The 19,948-nt window shown below is 26.6% G+C and overlaps 2 protein-coding genes across 3 annotated transcripts in view; one reads left to right on the top strand and one right to left on the bottom strand.

Moving 5' to 3' along the window:
• The window catches only part of LOC136981430 (anaphase-promoting complex subunit 13), a 424,687-nt gene extending 418,836 nt beyond the window's left edge, over window positions 1–5,851 (bottom strand). The window contains exon 1 of the mRNA XM_067277752.1: window positions 5,845–5,851. The gene's annotated coding sequence lies outside the window, so the exon portion shown is untranslated. The remainder of the gene's footprint in view (window positions 1–5,844) is intronic.
• The window catches only part of LOC136981414 (irregular chiasm C-roughest protein-like), a 101,634-nt gene that overhangs the window by 3,497 nt on the left and 78,189 nt on the right, over window positions 1–19,948 (top strand). The window lies entirely within an intron of this gene.

Below are 19,948 nucleotides of genomic sequence, written 5' to 3'. Positions count from 1 at the left end.
GAAGAATCTTCGTTCAGGTTTTATTCGCTTTGTTGTAGCTTACTCCCCTATATAAGTGTAGCGTGTTTATAAAAACAATCGATTTTTTTGTCATTTTGTTAAGCCAAACAAATAATACAAATTCTTCTAAATCAATTTTTTCCTTTTAATTTCGATCTGTTGAATGTTTCGTTTATACTATCAAACAATAATAATAATTAAACAATTTCAAACATTAAATAGTTTAAGATTCGTAATGTTTATCGATTATTACAGAAATAATTTATTAAATTCAATAAATGTAATAAAATGATTGATTTTGAAAGTCGATTTTCCGTTTCCTTCCGTTCTGAAGAAAAAACTCTTTTTAAGAAAGATTTAAAGAATACAAGTAACACTGAAAGTCGACTTGAATGATATTTGATACAGAATAATTCAGTGTAATGGGAAAATCATTGTTAAATGCGTTTCAAATCCGAACATTATATTCTTTTGCTTGAGTATTGTACACTATGATCGAAATGTTTTCCCCCTCATAAGTTAGATAAGTTCTTTCAAGTCAAAAAAAATTCCCCCTATATATATATAAAAATATCGGAAACATATTTCTAACGTATCAATAAGTATCGGTTGGCAAAGGGAAGAATCTCTCTACTGAAAATATCGGAGACACTTTGACATGGAATTGTAAAAGTGAGAAAGATACTGTACACTTGTACAATATTAGTGTTTTTGTTGAACATGACTATTCACTTTGTAAATTCTCTATGGATTTGGGATACTAGAAAGCTGTGTTTTTAATTTCCGATTTAAGTTTACTTAAATTTATTTGAAACAATAGTAAAAATAAATTTTTTAAAAGATAACTAATGACATATATATTTATGATGTTTATATGTTGGTAACTAAATCAGAAATTAGGAAAGACAAACAACAACGTTAGACTGGTGTTTATCAGGGTAGTTGATGAAAAACAACTGTCGATGTGTAGCGTAGGAAGGAGGAGGAACTTGGCACTTCTACGTCTATTTATTGTCACGTGTTGTTACCCATTTTCTCTTAACTGTGTGACTATCAAACATCCTGCAATTTCCTCTAACCTTTCTCGCTGCGGGAGAGTTTTTCTCTGAACTACTGCTAGCTTCATGATAAGCCAGTGAACACTTTTTGTAAATAATATCAAAATGTAAACATATGTTTCGGTTATTTTAACGCTCGTAGTAGTAGTAATAATAATAATTTACATAAATATTTATGAAGTTTCTAATTTAGAATTTGACAGTAAATTTTATTTATTTTTTTGAAATTTAAAATTTACTTGTTTTTTTCCTCTGTTTTTCTCGTTTTTAATTAAGTGTATTACGGAAAATGAGATTTGTTAGTATAGTAATTACAGAAAGAGCATGTTAAGGTTCTAAAACATTCTTAGTGTTTCTCTGCTGGATTTTTTTACTTTTTATAGATCCTCTCCGTGTATTAAGCCACAATATTACGTATCGGTCGCGAGTGGAGTAATGGATTCGAGTTTTTAAAGTTTAATATTGCATTTTTCTAGAAAATTAACTCGTTTAAAAAAATAGAAAAGAATTAATACATTACTCTATCTTTTAGATGTTTTTATTTTATAATTTAACACGGAATTAGCGTAACCACACACTAATTATAGTTAAATTATTATGAGTTTATCCTTCAGATTAGACTAATTTTAAGATCAATAAGCTTGCAAACTGATACGAAATAATGATACAGGTTTTATAAATATTTTAATCTTTCATTTCAAACGAGGGATAGTGTTTTATTTGAATGAAGTAGAAGAATATAAATATTAAATTATTATTTTTCTTCATTTAAATATTTACATAGGCCTACATATATAATGCTATAGAAAACGATACAGTCAAACCGTTAAAATGTTTTGTTTAAAGTATATGTATCTTTAATATTGTTATACTGAATAGTATTTAAGAAACGTACTGCTTAACAGTGTATTAAAAAGTAAAAAAACAGATAAAGTTGTTGTATAATGCAGAAGAGCCCTTGTTTAAAATAGAGGATAGTAAACAGTATTAAAAATTGGTTTATTGCTTTTATCTTTATCAATAAAAAATTCAAAATATATAAGCTTTTAACTAAAGTAAGACGTTTTAAAGTAATTGTTTATTTCATTTTTTAAATTGTTCTTGTAGTTATCTTTAAATCGAACTTTATTTATAAATATAAACTGGCTTAAAATCATTCGGTAGTAATGATTATTATGAAGATTTACGTCACGTAAATTTGCCATTAATCTTGTTAAAGTCATACTTTTGGTATTTAAAAATATAGGAAGCTCTAAATAAGATTTTATAAATCCTCGCATTAATTTGAAATAATCGATTATATTAGAAAAAAAATTAAATACATCAAAATTTTAAAAATGCGTTGCAGAAGCAATTATTACTGTAATTATGAAAATTTGTGAATTGTAAAAGAATACTCATCTCGTTTCTTCAAACTGTTTTGCATATTATGCAAATTGTATGTAATTTTTTTATTATTATTTTTCTTGAAGAGAAATTAAGAAAATTTGAATTATCCTCGTGGCATTTGGAGGAGACAAATCCTTTGGAAACATCTCATCTTTTTTTTTTCAATTTGAGAAATCACAGGTGTTATTATATAATATATTTTTTCCTCTTACAAAATTTTGTATAATTTTGCCAGAAGTGAAGGAGATGATATTAAAACTTATCCTTCGTTGAAATATATGCGACAAAGTATGAAATACTTATAACCGACGCGACTGTAATTACCATCATCTGGTCATTCTTCTCGCATAGGGATATAGAATTTTAATTATGTTTACTTCATTCGTATATAATACATCACAGTATCGTATGCATACAAATTTATTTTGTAGCTGTAATTTTACAATATTATCTAAGTCGCGTTTCCATAAATCATTATCAGAATTATTCCGTTCCACACTTTATTAGTTAAACAATAATAATAACATAATTACACTTAAAAATCTTTTTCTGTCATTTTTTTTTTCCGTTTTATTTAATAATTTCTAGACGCCTACATTAATTTAAAAACAATTAAATATGATGTTATTGACAGGTGTTTTGTTCTAACATACTTCATTGTTTCCTTTTTTTAACGATATTATTTAATAATGTTACTTTCTTTTTAAATGTTAGTTTATGAAATGTTTCGATCTCCCTGACAGTAAGTAATATAAACTAACAATATATTTTTTTTTCTTGTGGACACTGAAAAGTTTCGTGCTTAGTTTTTTTGTATTGTCAGCAACTTTTTTAAAAGAAATAATTTAATAACACTGTGCCAGCCGTAAAAATGTCAACTCGATGTCAAAACGTGTTCTGTTATAACCCAAGGGAAGGGATTATAAGAGTATGTATTACATTTTATTTCTGTAATGTTTGGAGCGTATTAAGTATTTACATTAGATCACGTTTTTAAATTTAGTATGTGGCAGAATTAAATTTAATAAAGAACTTTTTCTTCTTCGAATCTGAATAAAAACAGTTACTTTTTAACATTTATGTTAAAATAGAAATTATATAAGCAATTTCGAGCTTACTTTGAATGTAATATTATGCATTTGATTAAAATATTTTGCTTAAAAACATTTTAATTATTTTAAAAAAATTGTTTTATTTAAAATATTCAGGCGAGAAAAATTTGAAAGTAAAAACATTTTTTCCCTTCAGTTTTCTTATCTATTCTTAAAGAAAATCGGAGATTATATTCTTGAAGTTGTATCTTATTAAGAATTATAATGAAAAAGTATTTGACGTCCTTCTTAAAATACAATTAAACTATGATATTCTTTTTACTTTTTTTAGTGTCAATTTATCGCATAATATTTTACGGAATTGAAATTATACCTATGACTTTAATTTATTTTACAATTTCGGATCTTCATAATACACTCCGATAGGAATTTTTTTCCTTGCAGATTTTCTGATTGTAACAGTGCTCTGCAGGATACTTCATTCTGCAAGATATTTTTTTTTAGTAATCCTAATTCCACGAATGCTGAACGTTGCTCTTACTTGCCCTTGCTTGTGACGTTTAGCTACTTCAAAATGTTTAAGTAAATGAAAACTGGTCTCCCTGCTGAGAAATTCAAAGCAGTGCAGTTCTAGAGAATAATAAAGGAATTTAAGGGCCACTCCTTTATCTTATAGTCTTCGGTCACCGGTTTGCGAAAACACTTGTCTTGGACGATCAGATCTTCATTTAAAAAAAATTATCAAGCTTAATATCTTGCTTAATAAATCGACGTTATCTTCTCAATGTTTCTTAACATCGATTACTTTGTGTCAATGATGCTTACAGTTGTAGTGTAGTTATAAAAATAGATTAAGTTCATCTATATCGTATCTGAAATCAAAACAAGATGATTTAATTTTTTCCTAATCGAATCGTATTATACCTGTTAAATTTATGGTGTATTAAATTTAACACAAATATAAGGCAATTTGATTAGAATTTGATAATATGCAGTGTGGAATATATTAATGAGATCTGTACACAAGTTTGAGTTTGAAAGACAAGGGACTTTTCGCTGAAAATGCCGTTTCTAATGTAAAATCGTAGGCACTTAAAGTTTTCTTAATATTGAAAGGATGATTTGTTCACATGTATTTATTGTCTCGTTAAGAAGGTGACGTTATTTAGGAAGGACTACATGGAAGTTTGACTGTATATAGTTATTGAGTAATCATATTATATAGAAAAATCATTGGATAAAAACAGAATTTTTAAGTGTGTGATTCATTACTTTGTATGAATCACACACTATACAATAATTCGCTTTGCAAAGTGTAGGTTGTACACAAGTTTTAAATTAACTTTTAAATAAAAAATTGTTGCCATTACATGATAAATTTATTAAAAACAAGAGAAAATCTAGAAGTCACAAAGTTGCAAAAAAGCTGTTTTTAAAGAATTTACATTTTTTGTCCATTTCAGCAAACTTGCATATTACACTGAAGAACAATTTTATGCATCATAAATTGCGATCACGTAGAAATATACTTATAAAATATCATAAAACATGAAAATATCGCTACGAAATCCAAAAATTATCTCATGTTAAATTCAGTTATTTAATACTAAATTTATATCCGATGTCTCTTTTTGCATTAATTTATAAAGAATAGTACAAGTAACGATTGCTTATGATTTTTTAAAGAAAAAATTATCATCTTTTGAAGAAATTTTTCTGCTTTGATATTCTGCCAATTCGCTAGAATTCGGTGGCATTTAAGTATTTCAGCATACTACTAAACGATTACTACAAAGCAACATATTTGGATTATTCTCTTTGTTTTGTCCCGGAAGAGTTACCCAGAAGTGCATTTATCCCTCCAGTTAAACATATTTCCTGTTTTTATTTTTATAGTTTTTAATAAAAAATAAATTATGTATATATATAGAAAAGTATAAGAAAAGTTTTTAGAATTGTACAGTACTGTACATACATGCATGTTATATTTATTGGGACTACAGAATACGGAAAAATAGAATGTATGGAATTATATTTACTACTGTGAATAATGGAATAGTTTTCCTTCTATTTTATTTATTTAAAATCTTATGCAAACCCACGGAATTCGTCTTACAATCTCTTATCGATTACTGTATGTATCTAAAATATCAGATTAATTGTAGTATACAATTTATTATATTTTGCACTTAATCTTGACTGGTTTCTTTCGCAAATAATGAATACACTGTAAAATCTTCAGCAGCAATTAAGTATTTCAGACGTTTTTGGCTGTACTAGCAGACATCATGGGGATACCACAAAATAGAACTTTGTGTTCCATTTAGTTAGAAAAGGAACATAACATTTAAATTATAATCATATGAAAGATAAATAGTTTATTTATTAAAATGTAATAGGTACATACTCTGTATCTAGAATATTTTTAAAATATTAAATATAAAAGATACATTTACCATAGCTAGATGATATCCTTTTTGTATTGAATGTATGGGATACGGTAGCACTGAATGCACTGTGATGTATATTGCATCTTATATCTACCAATGAAAATAGACATATGTAGTGCATGCTTATCTGATACCGTCTTATAATATGTAATTTCATACTTTTGATAAGCGGTTCGCATCCTTATAATTGATACATAAGTTAAGGCAGATGCACAAAGGCGGTGAAATTAACGTAACATTGAATTAGGGCTGCCACATGGAGGGGAATTTCTCCAATTGAGGAAAATTTGGCTTCTGTGAGGAAGAAGTCCTTCTATTGAAGAATTGGCGGGTATTTGCAGATATTTTATGAAATAAAGGAAAAATTTTTTTAAATAAAATTAGAGGAAACGCTAGGCTATATAAAATTGTAAAAATATTTATTAAATTAGGTACACGATGGAATAATCTAGATAATTCAGGTTTTACATGTATTTCTGCGGATTTCTTTGGAGGCGAAGCATAGGAGGGGGAAATTTGTTGCCCTCAAACCGGATATTGTGGAGAAAACCTAGTGGCAGCACTGCATTGAACGTCGACAACAGATTAAACCAATCACCCATTTTAATTGTCAAGGTCAAAAGAGGCGATTGGTAAGAGCAGACGTTGACATTCAGTGTCGCCTTAATTTTGCTGTCCGTGTGCATCCGCCTTTATCTTTTGCATGTTGATAAATGGCCAATTTCTTAACCATTCTATCGCCATTCGGGTATTTGGTTGTTCTTAGGACTTTAACTGCATAAAAATGCGGAAATATTTTTTGCGACAGTGACACAAGTTGCTGAGACTGGTGCATTTTCTTTTTTTAACTTCATATTATTGTTATTTGAGTCTAATGTTAGAGTTTTCGTTGTGTATCTTATCTATTTATTTATTGCTTTCAAAACCCGAGAATGATGGATATTTCGTATAAGCACTGTGTCATATACCTATCCAAGATGGGCTTCCCCATTGTATAGACTCATCTAATACAGTGGGATGACTCATTTACATCTACTTTCATTCAATACTCTACATAATCAGAGTTTGTGCTATTAGAAATATAGCCATCGATTTTATTATTTGGTTTAAAATGGGGGAAAGTTTATTTTAAACCAAAACATCTTTGCATTAATATATAAAATAATATGACGGAATTAAGCAAAAATTATGTTAATTAGAACAGAATTTCTGAACGGAAACGAAAGTAATCTTGTTCGGGGTCAGAATGAATTTTTAGGCGCAAAAAAAGTAATAATCGCAATCACACCAGCCATAACGTAATCAACACTGTCAAACGAAAGATGGATACGTACGTAACAAAAAAGTAAATAAATACTTAATCGTGAATAAATAAATTGCTATTCTCTCGAATTTTGCCAAGGGCAATTAGTAAACACGTTGCCTAATGAAAGTCCTAGGAGGCAGCCGTAAACGGAGGTTCAGAAACACCGACTATAATTTATAATATTCACGTATATAAAAATATAAATATTTGATTTATATATATATATATATATATATATATATATATATAATCAATCACTGAAAACATTAGAAAAAACTAAGAGCAAACATTGCAAATTAAATATAGCATTTACTTCTCTATCCCAGAAATTTTTTTTTTCTAACGGATGAATGTTTCATCGGCTCAGTTGATCAGTGGGGGTCACATGTGGTCTAGCAACTTCAATAGAACGGCCTTATTCTATTACGCGTCGCTTTAATGACATTAACGGCTTACGAAGTAGTTTTTATGCTAAAACACGTCAAAATAAATATCTTTTAAAAAATAGTCTGTAAATGATGGTTCAGTTTTATTATTATGTTTTTTATTAAAGTAGTTATTTATTAAATAAAAACTATATTTTTAGTGTAATTAAAAAAAAGTCTTAAGAGTTTTTACGAAAAGTGTTAATGCTTTTTTTCCCCTAAAAAATTGAATATCAATAGATCTTTATATGTAAAGGATTATTTGTAAATTAACTCCTTGCATTACCATTTTGGATTTGTTGTAATTATTATTCAAACAACTATCACAATTGTAAACTGGAAGCGTTGTTGTATGGCTTGTATTAAATTACGAAATAATAGTTTGATAAGCTGCCAAGAAAGGGGAGGAGGAAAAAAACTGTTTTGTGTTTAAGTAATCGGAGATGGTTGTTAGCGCACTTTTCAGATTATTATCAAGGTCTTTTGATAGAAACTAAACGTTTGAATAACTGAAAAATATATAAAGAGGAAACAGTCCAGTTTATAAATCCTGCAAGGTCGATATAAATCATGTGGAAAAGAGAGTATCATTAATTTACCTCAGCTTCCTCTTACTCACCTGCCGTATTTATTTATGATGTAATTCTGTTCTACCTGTTAGATGATTCTATATATAGAAACTAGTCAAATTGTATTTTTCTTTTCTTACATTTAGAGGAATTTTGTAAGAAATAAGGTTTAAAAAATTTATATACTGTATACTTATTTTATATCCAGTTTTTAATTAAGATTAATGAACATAATTGGAAAATTTGTTACATAATGTAGCAAACGAAAATCGGTAAAATTATGTTCAGATCGATTTTTTTTTCCTTTTACCTTAAAATTTATTCTAACTTGTAAGTAAATACGAGCCAAGACCAAAACGTAATATTTTTATAACTTCAGAAATAGTTTTCTTTGTCAGATTAAGGGTTTGTTTATTGCTCTAGAAAAGAAAACAAAAAGCTACCATCCAATTTGTTATGTTCTAGATATAGAATCGATAAAAGTATCGTCGAAGAATTATGAATTACGTTAGGGGTTTACCATTGATGCCTTGTAGGTTATCATCCTTTATATCAGATTATGAATTGACAATATCTTTTTCTCTTTTTCCTATAACTATTCATTTGATCTAATATGATATATAGGCCTATATATATAATTATATATTTATATCTAAGCAAAATTTCAAAACAATTCGTGGTAGAATTGACTCTTGACTTTCAAAACATATTTTTTTAAACAAAGTATTTTAATCATTTATTAATAAATATCGTTTTATAAATATAAAATAAAGTATATTTTGTTATGATGAACACAAACTAACGTTAAAATTCATGAAGTTTCTCAAAACTTTTGAGATATATTTTGAATTTATATCATTATTCTCGAGAAAAATCTTGTTTTGTCGTCTCTTTTTACAAAAATACACCCAACACGTGATAAGTTTCCTTATAGCTACAATTGTTAAATACGATATTTCCAAGGCTGGATCACTGTTCATTGGGGATTATGTTTAAAATTTAATGTGAATTTGTTTTTTTTTATTTACAATATTTTATTTTGAATAATTAATAAGGTAAATACTAACAAATTAAAACGCGTATTTTACGATGTACGATGCTTAGATTTTTTAAAAAAGTAAAATCGAAACTAGTAATAGTTAATTACTGTAATAATTTTTTAAAAAATTCAGAATTTACGAAATTTAATAAATCGCCGATTATTATACTGAAATTTAATGTGTTTATTAGAAGCTAAACTTTGGAATTTTTACTTAAATTTTTTGAATTACTTTAATCATTAGTTAGACAATGTTATATTATCCGTATTATTATACACGCGTTTAAATGATTGATGAAAATAATAATTAAAAAAGTGTCCTATCCACTTTCAATGAAAAGCAATTAACATCAGAGACTTGTCGAACAAAGTTGAATAATTTCTAAAAATAGCTCAATTGATCAGATATGTAAGTTGATTGCATAATATTTAAGCGACAAATTAAGACTTAAACTAGAGTTTAGTTAAACTTTAGAAAGTATTTAAAATGCTGAATTTAAAAAAAATAATTTGAGAATTTATATTTCTTTTTTATCATTTTCATCAAATAAATTTTACCGTATATGAGACTAATGCGTTAATATCCAGTTATCTTATATTATCCATGGATATATGAACTGTTCTTTGACCATTTTTCATGGTAGTGGACACGAATATTTTTGCTGGGAAAGTTTTTTTTTTTTTAAATCCCAAAATTTTATTTTACGATCAATATTTACGATCTTAGAAAAATCTTCGTTTGCACGATTTCGTAAATATGCACTTCTTATAAGAAGTTTTCCTCATCGATTTTTAATTGAAGGTCATTTTAACACGAACCGTAGAATATTTTAATATATTAAATAAATTATAAAATTTTTTATTCGTCAAATATAACAGTATAAATACGTTTATAAATCCAGCGAACTTTTTTAGTTATTTTAAACATTCGAATGTACTTTTCTTATTTATAGTTTCTTCACTGAATCTAAAACACAATTTTTATTCGTCTTCTCACATTTCACAAGAAGATCGTAAAAGATAGTAAATTTATGGTCACATTTGGTAATATTTTAAAGCAGTCACCTCTAGTAATATTAGCCATAATATATTTTTTTCCCCTTTTCTTTCTTTTTACATAAAACAAACTTCTCGTTCTGAATTTTAACGATTTTTAGAATATTGAGTTGGGTAATTATGCACATTTATAGCTATTAACATTAAATGTTTTTTTTGTGTTTCGGTGTTTAAACAAAATAATTTAACAAATGAGCAATTAAATAAAAAAAGAATTGTTTGAACATCCTTGAAAGATAAGCCTTTGTGCTCTTTGTTGAACACGTTCAAAATAATAGTTTTCGTGTTTCTCTTCGCACGATTTTACTTCAAGGTGAACCACTTAATGGATAAAAAATGAATATCGTGTCTGTTTGTTCGATTTCCTGGTTTTTAATTTTTATTCTTAAGATTTTTTTGATTAACAATAGCTAACAATAGATTATATTCACTGATGCAATTAACTTAATAACGTATTAAATCAAGTTTCTTCTATTTCCTATTGATAATCAATCTAGAGGAATCAGGGCTTAAATTTTGACATTCGGACTTAATCTTATCCTTAATTTTATCTTATCTACTGTTATTCGCGATCCGAACCGTGTAGTGGATGTTTAATGTTAAGAAATGACACTTGTGATATATGACGCTGTCATCAACTTCGTGGTCCAGAAACGTACCAAACTTCTTTCTATTCTTCCTTTTTTTTATATCAGAAATAATCTTGAAATGTTTCTAATTATTACCTCCAGATAATTTACTCGATACATTAATTAAATTGTATTTAATTGTAAATATTTGCCATACTTTGCTACATAATTAAAACTGTTATGTATTTATTCTCTTAGAAAACAAGGTAATAAATACTTTAATGAGATCGTTAAATTTATTTAATTTTACTTTAAGGCTAACTTTTGATTTTTCTTAATGCTTGATTAATGAAATAAATACATTTTATATAAAATTAATTATTTTGTTTTTATTATTTACATTTCTTTAGAATTAAATTAACGTTATTGAAAAAGTAAGTAAAATGATCAATTAATTTTAAAATGAATAAAAAAATAGATAATAAATTTATTTAATTATTCAGTTTAGTTATTGCTTTTATCTACAATGATTTTATGGTTCTTTTCAATTTCTCTCGTCGCATGTAAAATGAGCCACTTGATCACGATTTGACTTGTTCATCAAAGAATCCAATTCAGCATCTTATCATATTATGATCTCAAAAGTTATTACTGATGAAAATTTTTATGACAAGACAACGTTCTTTTATGATGATCTGAATTCTTTCTAGTCTCTACTCTGATTTTTAAATTAATATGTTTTCATTTTCTTTAATATTACATATTTATTCCAAGCTTACTATCTATTAATCTTAATAATTAAAACACTAGTTTATTTAATAATTTTAACAAATTATAAATATAGGTTATGAGCATAAATTAAAGTTTATTGCTTCTGCAAACAAATATTTATTTGGCTACTATCCAGGAACAGTAGTTTTCAGGCAATATCTCTGTACAGTAGATTCAGCGAGAATTTTACAATCGATTTACTGTTTATCCCCAATGTATTATTGTCTTTCATGAACTCTAAAAGTACAGGTAAACTCTTATTATATTAGATCAGAGGTTAACAAATGAACTAAATGCATTTTATGTCCAGTAGACGATTCCACTTTCTCGTAAGCTGCTAATCCTATTCTGAAATCTATTTGTATCTTTGTTTTTCTCACCGAAATAATGAGTTGGAACATCAATTCTTTCTCGTTTTTTTCCCCTTCAATTTTGAATGGAATCAGTTATTTACTAGTGAATTTAAGATAGTAAAAATCCATTAAATATATTTTTATTATCTAATATATCATAGGTAATTGAATTTATAAATAATTTTCGGAAATAAAATTTAAATTGCATTTTTCAATTTTGAAATAATTTCTTTAAGGCAAAAATCTTCGTTTTTTTAAGCATTTAAAATTAGATTTATAATACGTAAAAAATGTACTTTTTATTGTTTTTTCGTAAGTTTCTTTATATTGAAACTGTACTTTCAATATTAATATTATAATAAATAAGTAGGGTGAGTTTAAACATGCGATTTGGAAGTCTTATGCTGTGCGGAAGCTAGTAAGTTAGAATGTCTTAAAAAATTATCTGAACGAAATACATTTTTAAGTAAAATTAATGTATTTAATTTTATTTCAAAGAAAAAATTTTATATAATTTGAAATCAAAGGTATATAAATCAGTTAACGAATGTTTTATATTGTCATCACGTATCATATAAATGGATTTAATTTAAGGTGAAATGTTATCCATTCTAAACTAATTATATTCAATCTACAAAATTACATTTTCGATAAAAGAATTTCGTGAATGGAATTCATTTTTTTTCCGTTCGTATTGTGCATCCAGACATAGAGACCTGAAGCACCCAAGAGTTCAATTAGTTACAGCTCACATAACGAATGGTTTGTTTTCGCGACAATATATCAGATTGTCTGAATAATGTAAAAACGTATCCAAACTTAATTGTTAACGTAGATATTTATATAAAAATGACAAGAAACTTTAAAAATTTTAGTATTAAAAAGTTTCAGAGAACAGGTCCACTTCAAATAACTTTTTTATTTAGTAAACCAATTTCATTGAAACATGGATTGATAGCTTGAAGGGAAATCCATCAGAGGAGGTCACCATGTCTTTAACTTAGGATTAATGAAGCGATCAGCGAAACACTTTTCGTTTGTTGCCAACATTACAAGAACTATCTGGTATCGGAATTTGAAATTTTACTTAACCTCCTCCATCGACAAGGTTTTTTCTATCGATCATTATTTTAATCTTGATTCTCTTTTATTCGCTAATATCTTCTCCATCTTCCTTATTTTTAGTGTTTGCTAAATTTAGAGCCCTAAACAGAAGGCTTATGCGATTTCTAAAGCAATTTATCATACTTTGGAGCCTATTTTAAACAGTAATATAGAATCTAGAAATTTTTAAGACTTTCCTTTGTTACCAGCGAATTGTATTTATCATATTTTTCCTTAATATTAAAGTTGGAAATTTATGTAAAATTAACTTATCCATATTTACAGAATGTTGTTATGGATACAGAAATAACGTTTATTAATTTTTCTCTTTTTTTTGATCTAGGAAGATAATACGACTCGTAATGAAAAGTTTATTTTAATCTAATTATCGGAATATGTTATGCTGAAATTAATAACTCTGCTACATAAAAAGTTCAATTTTTGTAATAATTATGGTGCTATGATTAAATTCGAGCTACTTTTTCTCTCTCAATCTTTCTGAATATTTTGTAGATGTGGCCGCACTGATTTATTTATGTAGATGAAGCAGACATTAAAAGGAATTTGTGAATTCAAATGATTTACTGTTTATGAAATATTTAAGAATTAATCGTTTAAGAATTCCGGAAATTTTAAGATATTAATTAATTCGAAAGCTTAGTAATTTCAGTAGAAATGCGTAATATATATGACAAGTTATTACTTATATAGAAGCCTAAATGACTTATTTTAATTGTTACCTTAGTATATTTTTTTATATTTCGTAGATTTTTCCAAGCATGTTAAGTATATATATTTTAAAAATTCTGTAAAATTTAAGATTTCACAATCAAAATTTCGCAAAATTATAGTTTTATGTAAGTTATGATGCAATCTTATTGTACTTTATTATTGTTTTTAATCCAATGATCAAATAATTTTGCTAACGTAATTATTGGTTATGCCCTTTTTTATTACAAACCACTTATAAAATACCATCCATAATTTTTTGAAACAAAAAAGGGATTGTAGTTATAAAAGCATATTATAACCATAAATCTTCATTCGCCTTTATAGTAAATTTTGTGTTTCAATATCATTAATAGTATGATAATGTACTTTGATATTGTTAGGTATAGCCGGGGGCGTGGTTGACAATGTCTGATTGATTTATTCTTTGCACATTATCTTGCCTTAGATAAGTAGACAAACAGTATCATCACCATTTTAAGGCGGAGTCAAAATGCTATTAATTTTGTACTGTCCGCCTATATAGATCTTTCACACCTCTTTTGTCTCCTGATACAAAGTTTAATCAGCCAGGTATACATTTGTAAACTAAGTTGTAACTGAACTTTAAAGAAAAATCTAGATCAACAATGAAAGAAGTATTTCATATACATTATGCACTGTCTTCATCCATCATTTTTAGTTCATAAAATAAGATTTTAGGTCAAAACTATTTGAGTATTTACCTTTATTATGTTGCGGATCTTCTATTTAGATAGGTTTTATTCTTTCAAAAAACAAGCTATTTGAAGGAATTTTTTGAAAGGATATAAATCATAGGACAATTCATATCTTCCCATTAGTCACACTAATGTTTTTAGAGTATTATTCACAAATTACAATGGATTAATTCTTAATTCTTGACGTATTACAAATCTGACATTTATGTATTTTTTAATGATTTAACACTTCAATATACTTGTCAAATAATTATAGACGTGTTGATTAGAAACTTACAGAACTTGTCAAATGCTGTATATTTTAATACGTTTTAACATAATACTGTAATAGTAAACACTTAGCATAATAAACATAAAAACATTCAGCAGTTTAGGCGAAAGGAACATACCATAAAGTTTTATTATGTATAATAAATGTGAAGGAGTCGATAGGAGAAAAAAGTGTTAAAAGAATAAAATAGTTGTTTTAAAGAATTTAATAGTATAGGAAGTTTATAACCTGTTTTAAAATAGATAAAAAGTTAAAAATTTAATTAAAATGGATTTAATGTTAATCTCAACAGATGACAGACCGTAGCATCTTCCATTAATTAATCATACCAGATATGTCAGCCGTATTCAAAGTCAAAGTAGAAATGGGATTATCATACTCTGTACTTCATCAGCAGCGAATGTAGTTAAATTTATAAACAAGAGACGATGATGTATTTATCTCAATTCATACGATTTTCCTAGGTGTGTGTTGGCGGTGTGTATGTGAGTGCACGTGTTAGTTCTCCAAAATTAATTACCGTGACGTGATGTCATATCCGGTATAGATACAGATCAGGTATGGCGACATTAAATTACTTTCCATCTAACAATAATCCCCATGAAATTACGTAACGATCCTTTAGTAATTCTTTCGATGTGTACTTACGTTTTATCCAGAATCGTATCGAAATAAAAATATTTAATAAAAAAAAATATTAAAAAAATAATTATTTAAATATTAAATTTATTTTTCGTCTTAAGTGTGGAGCATATACATTTTTAAGAATAATAATTTCCTTTCTATTTATGTCTTAGTTATTAAGTACAATGAAGGCCGACATTCTCTGACTGACAACAGGATGTGTATCTGTTTCGTCAAATTGATTTATGAGTTGAGTTGACATACTCTCACTCACGGATAAGATCATTCCGAGAAATCGAGAATTATGTGATAACTCATGTCTTTAAGCTATTTGCATAATTATAATTTGGTTATTTAATGTCTGCAGTTAAAATAAATTGGTAAATTCTAGAATGATATTATTGTCTTAATGAGAATTTGTTCGAATTTTTCGTATATTATTTTAAACAAATGTGTGCGTTTATAGGCATAAAATATCCTGTATTAAGAATAAGAATTAAAACTTTTTGTAATGTTATATTAATATTTAGTAAATTTTTAAATATATTATTAGATTATATATGTATACAGTATATATATATGAATTATATAATATAAAAATATATTAAATATATTAATATATATCGGAAAAAATTCAAAATAAATTTATTCATTTATTGTGTTGTTGAATGTTTTAAGTTACGAAATACAATTATAAACAACTCATATATATATATATATATATTTAAATATATATATATATAAAAATATATATATATATATATATATATATTTTTTTTTTTTAATTTTAATTATATTAAAAAGTTTCATGTATGAAAATATATACTGTAGGTTCATTCACCTTTAAATTCATGTATTTTTTTGAAACTTTATACTTTATATTTACTATATGCACAGTACAATTAAAAAACATTATTAGAAATATCTTTTTAATTACAGATCTTTTTTTCGTTATTGTAATTCATTATCAATTGGTATATAAAAACTAATGCCGGAATCTCGGTTCATTGCACATTCTCATAGAAAAAATGATGAAAATTTTTTTCATTTTTAAAAATTGTATTCTGCAATTTTATTTTATGTTTATTTAAATGTCTATTACATCGAAGACATTAATTTACTTTCCTATAATTGAATTCGATAAATTGACAAAAAAAAAAAAAAAAAAAAATAGACGTGGTACACCAATTGGAAGTAAAAATATGATTAAATGAAAATGTTCAATCCGAAAGATTTCGGTTGACAATTTCTTACAACGTTATGATAAATTATAATATATGACATTGATTATTGTAAGTGGACGTTTAACACTCGAAGGATAAGCCACTGAATAAAGAGAAATCCTCTCGAAAAGCTTTGAAGATTTGATATCTACAGGCATTGATTTTTTATGGAATGAGCTTTCAGAATTCTATTTTCTAATTTTTATTAATTCGACGTTCGAGAATTTATGAATAAATAGTGCAGAAATGGCAAAAGTCGCAAGTGCTGGCAACGAGCTTAGAGTATATGGTATAATAACTGACATTACATTTTCGACTTGGAAATCGTTTGAATGTCATTCAGTCTTGCGAGTCAAAAGGTTCCTCCATTTTACAAAAGGCTATAACTTCCACTTGTATGAGCTTCGTTTCGAGAAACTCGATTCACTTCAGTTGATTCCAAAGTTTTATAACTAGGTTAGTCACCTCGTTAGTTTATGGAGGGACGCCTATGATAAGATTTATGATTTAATAATATTTCGACATATAGAATATGCATTTTTAATGAACAGGTATTCTTCGAGTTTAAATTTGCTCATTCTTGTGTATTGAAGTCGAATAGATAAGATTATATGGCTTAATATTTTTCAGATTTTTATCGAGTAGCGTAACTTACATGTTGCAACAGTAACTATAGTCAAAAATAAAAAAATAATAATAATTTTAAAATTTATTCGTGGAGGTTGGAAACTTATTAAAATTTATAGCTGATTTTATTTAGTTAAAGAATTTGCTTTTATAAACAAGTAGCTGAATGATATATCTCGGACAGTTAAAGGAACTTCTTACTGTGGACAGTGTCTATCGTGATAAGAATTAGATAAAAAAAAAAAATACGTACAAACACACGCAAAAAATAAAAAATAAAAATACACAGACACATGCGGGGAAAAAAAAATTAAAAGATTGATAGTGGCTGTCTGAAGCAGTGCTGCAGCAATCCAGTTCAAATACATTAACGTCCCCGGGTGCTACTGATGTGTCCTTGTATCTTTTATTTTCATCCTACCCGATTAGTTGCCAATTAGGAAATGAAATTCGAAACATTTTTTCCCCTTTCCTAACATGCAGAAAATTATTTCTACGATAATTTTTATGTATTTTCTTGTTTGTATCGAAGATTCCTTCCGAGAAATATTTTTATTGATAAAGCAATATGATGGTTTGTTTGTGTGTAATCAAGGCGTGATGCAAAAGTCGACCTCTGCAAAATCCTTTCAGGAATATATTCGACTAAATCGATTAATCGATTTAGTCGTTCATTAATGTGAAGCGGGTTATGTTCTAATACCTGGAGAGTTCATATTATTTCGAAAATTTAAGAGTCGTTGTAGATGGCGAAATGAATAATTTTCTACGTTTGCATCTACAATTGCAGCTTTGTAATTCGATATTTACTAAGGCAATCGTATAAAATATTTAACTCGATATTTTGCTACATTCTTTGTTGAATTCTGTATTTAAATTCTGGAATGATGCTTTTGCATAATTTTAATGATGCAAATCTGTTTACATTAGGTAATTGCTGCTATTTTTGAATAGTGATTGCTACTAATTTTAAACTTCAAGTGATACGATATCGCATAATTTAAAATATTCCATTATTTTCGAGTATTTATAATCGAGATTTGAATTAGATACTACGACATTATGCATTTTAATATATACTTACAAATGGAAAGAGATGTAATTATACACTTTTTGAATGTCTTCATAAATAAGTGCTTTCGCCTCAAATTTGAATTATTTATTTAAAATAATGCTTATTTTAATTGTAAAAGTTGAAGAGAAGAGAGAAAATAGATTTTGAAAATTACAAAGTTTTCATTTAATTAATTTATTTAATAGTGTATTGATTTTGCCTCTTGATTTATTGATTATTTTTTATTTTTTTACAAAATAATTATCATCATTTTGTAAAATTTACCAAAAGAAATGATAAAAGTATAGAAAAAAACAGTAATGGCTTAGTTTTTATATTTGGTTTTTAAATATATTTAAGAATATTTACCCTTATGGAAGAATTTATTAGATAGTGTTTGCTAGGTAAAAATATTGAAGATCCATTGAAAGAAATTACCTCGAAGCCTTTTTAATATATTTAAAAGTAAGAAGAAATTTATTAAAAAAATAAATTTTTCCTTATTTATATGTATATAATCAAATTTTTAAAAATTTTCTGACAAAATTTATGCATTTAATTTGGAATTTTTAATGTATTGAAGTGCATACAATAAAAAATATTTTGAAGGAAAAACTTAAAATTTAAAAGTTTTTGCTTTTAAATTATTGATTTCATATCGAGATAAATATGCTGATAGTCAAGAAGTAGAAATATTCTTAATTTACTGTGTGTGATATCAGAAAAAGTAGTTTAAAAGAACATTGAATCACACAAATTGTGATATATGATACGTTAGAAATTTACAAAATAAAGTAGACATATGTCTTGATTTACTCGCAGTTTCATTAATAAAAAATACACATCTCGTTGTGTAATGACACATGTGTTTGTTTGTCTATTGATATTTTGTGATAAATTGTTATGTTTGCTTATATATCAAGAATTCCTCCACGTTTCTACGATTATGATTTGTTAATAATTTATATTAATAACCAATTTTAAAATTATATTAAATAAAATTGTGAAAAGGAATCATTAATCACATAAATAAAAATTGTAGAACGAATTGACAATGAAGATAAACTGATGATTTTTAAAGGAATAGCGTGGTGTGAAATCTGATGAACATATTGGCTTTTCATACGCGGTTTGTTGCGTGGCTCTATAGTAAATCTGGCATTTAGGCCATGGTCAGAACGACACTTTTTTCTGCTTCTATTATATCAGGCAGCTCAGACTACTGACCTTATACGTTTTGTCAGTGAGAGAAACATTAGCAATAGGTCTAATAGGCTAATAGATAATATAGATTCTCTTCTAGCTTCCGCATTTGATTCGTCTGGAGAAAATTTTTAATATATTTCTAAATTCAAAATATTAGCAATTAATACAAATAAATATTTATCATATTTATACATACATTTATTCATAATATGTGTCAGTTCTTTTTTAAATGACAATCAATAGATATCAATTAATATTAAGACGATTGTGACGATTATAATAAGTAAACATTTTACAGTTTTTAAGCTGAAATTGTCTGATTATTTTTAACTTTTAAATTAAAAAAAACAGAAT

This window comes from Centruroides vittatus, unplaced genomic scaffold (genome assembly GCF_030686945.1).
Source record: "Centruroides vittatus isolate TY-2023 unplaced genomic scaffold, ASM3068694v2 contig_754, whole genome shotgun sequence".
Taxonomy (NCBI): domain Eukaryota; kingdom Metazoa; phylum Arthropoda; class Arachnida; order Scorpiones; family Buthidae; genus Centruroides; species Centruroides vittatus.
Note: the sequence above shows the minus strand (reverse complement) of the source record. Positions and strands in the feature narration are given on the sequence as shown.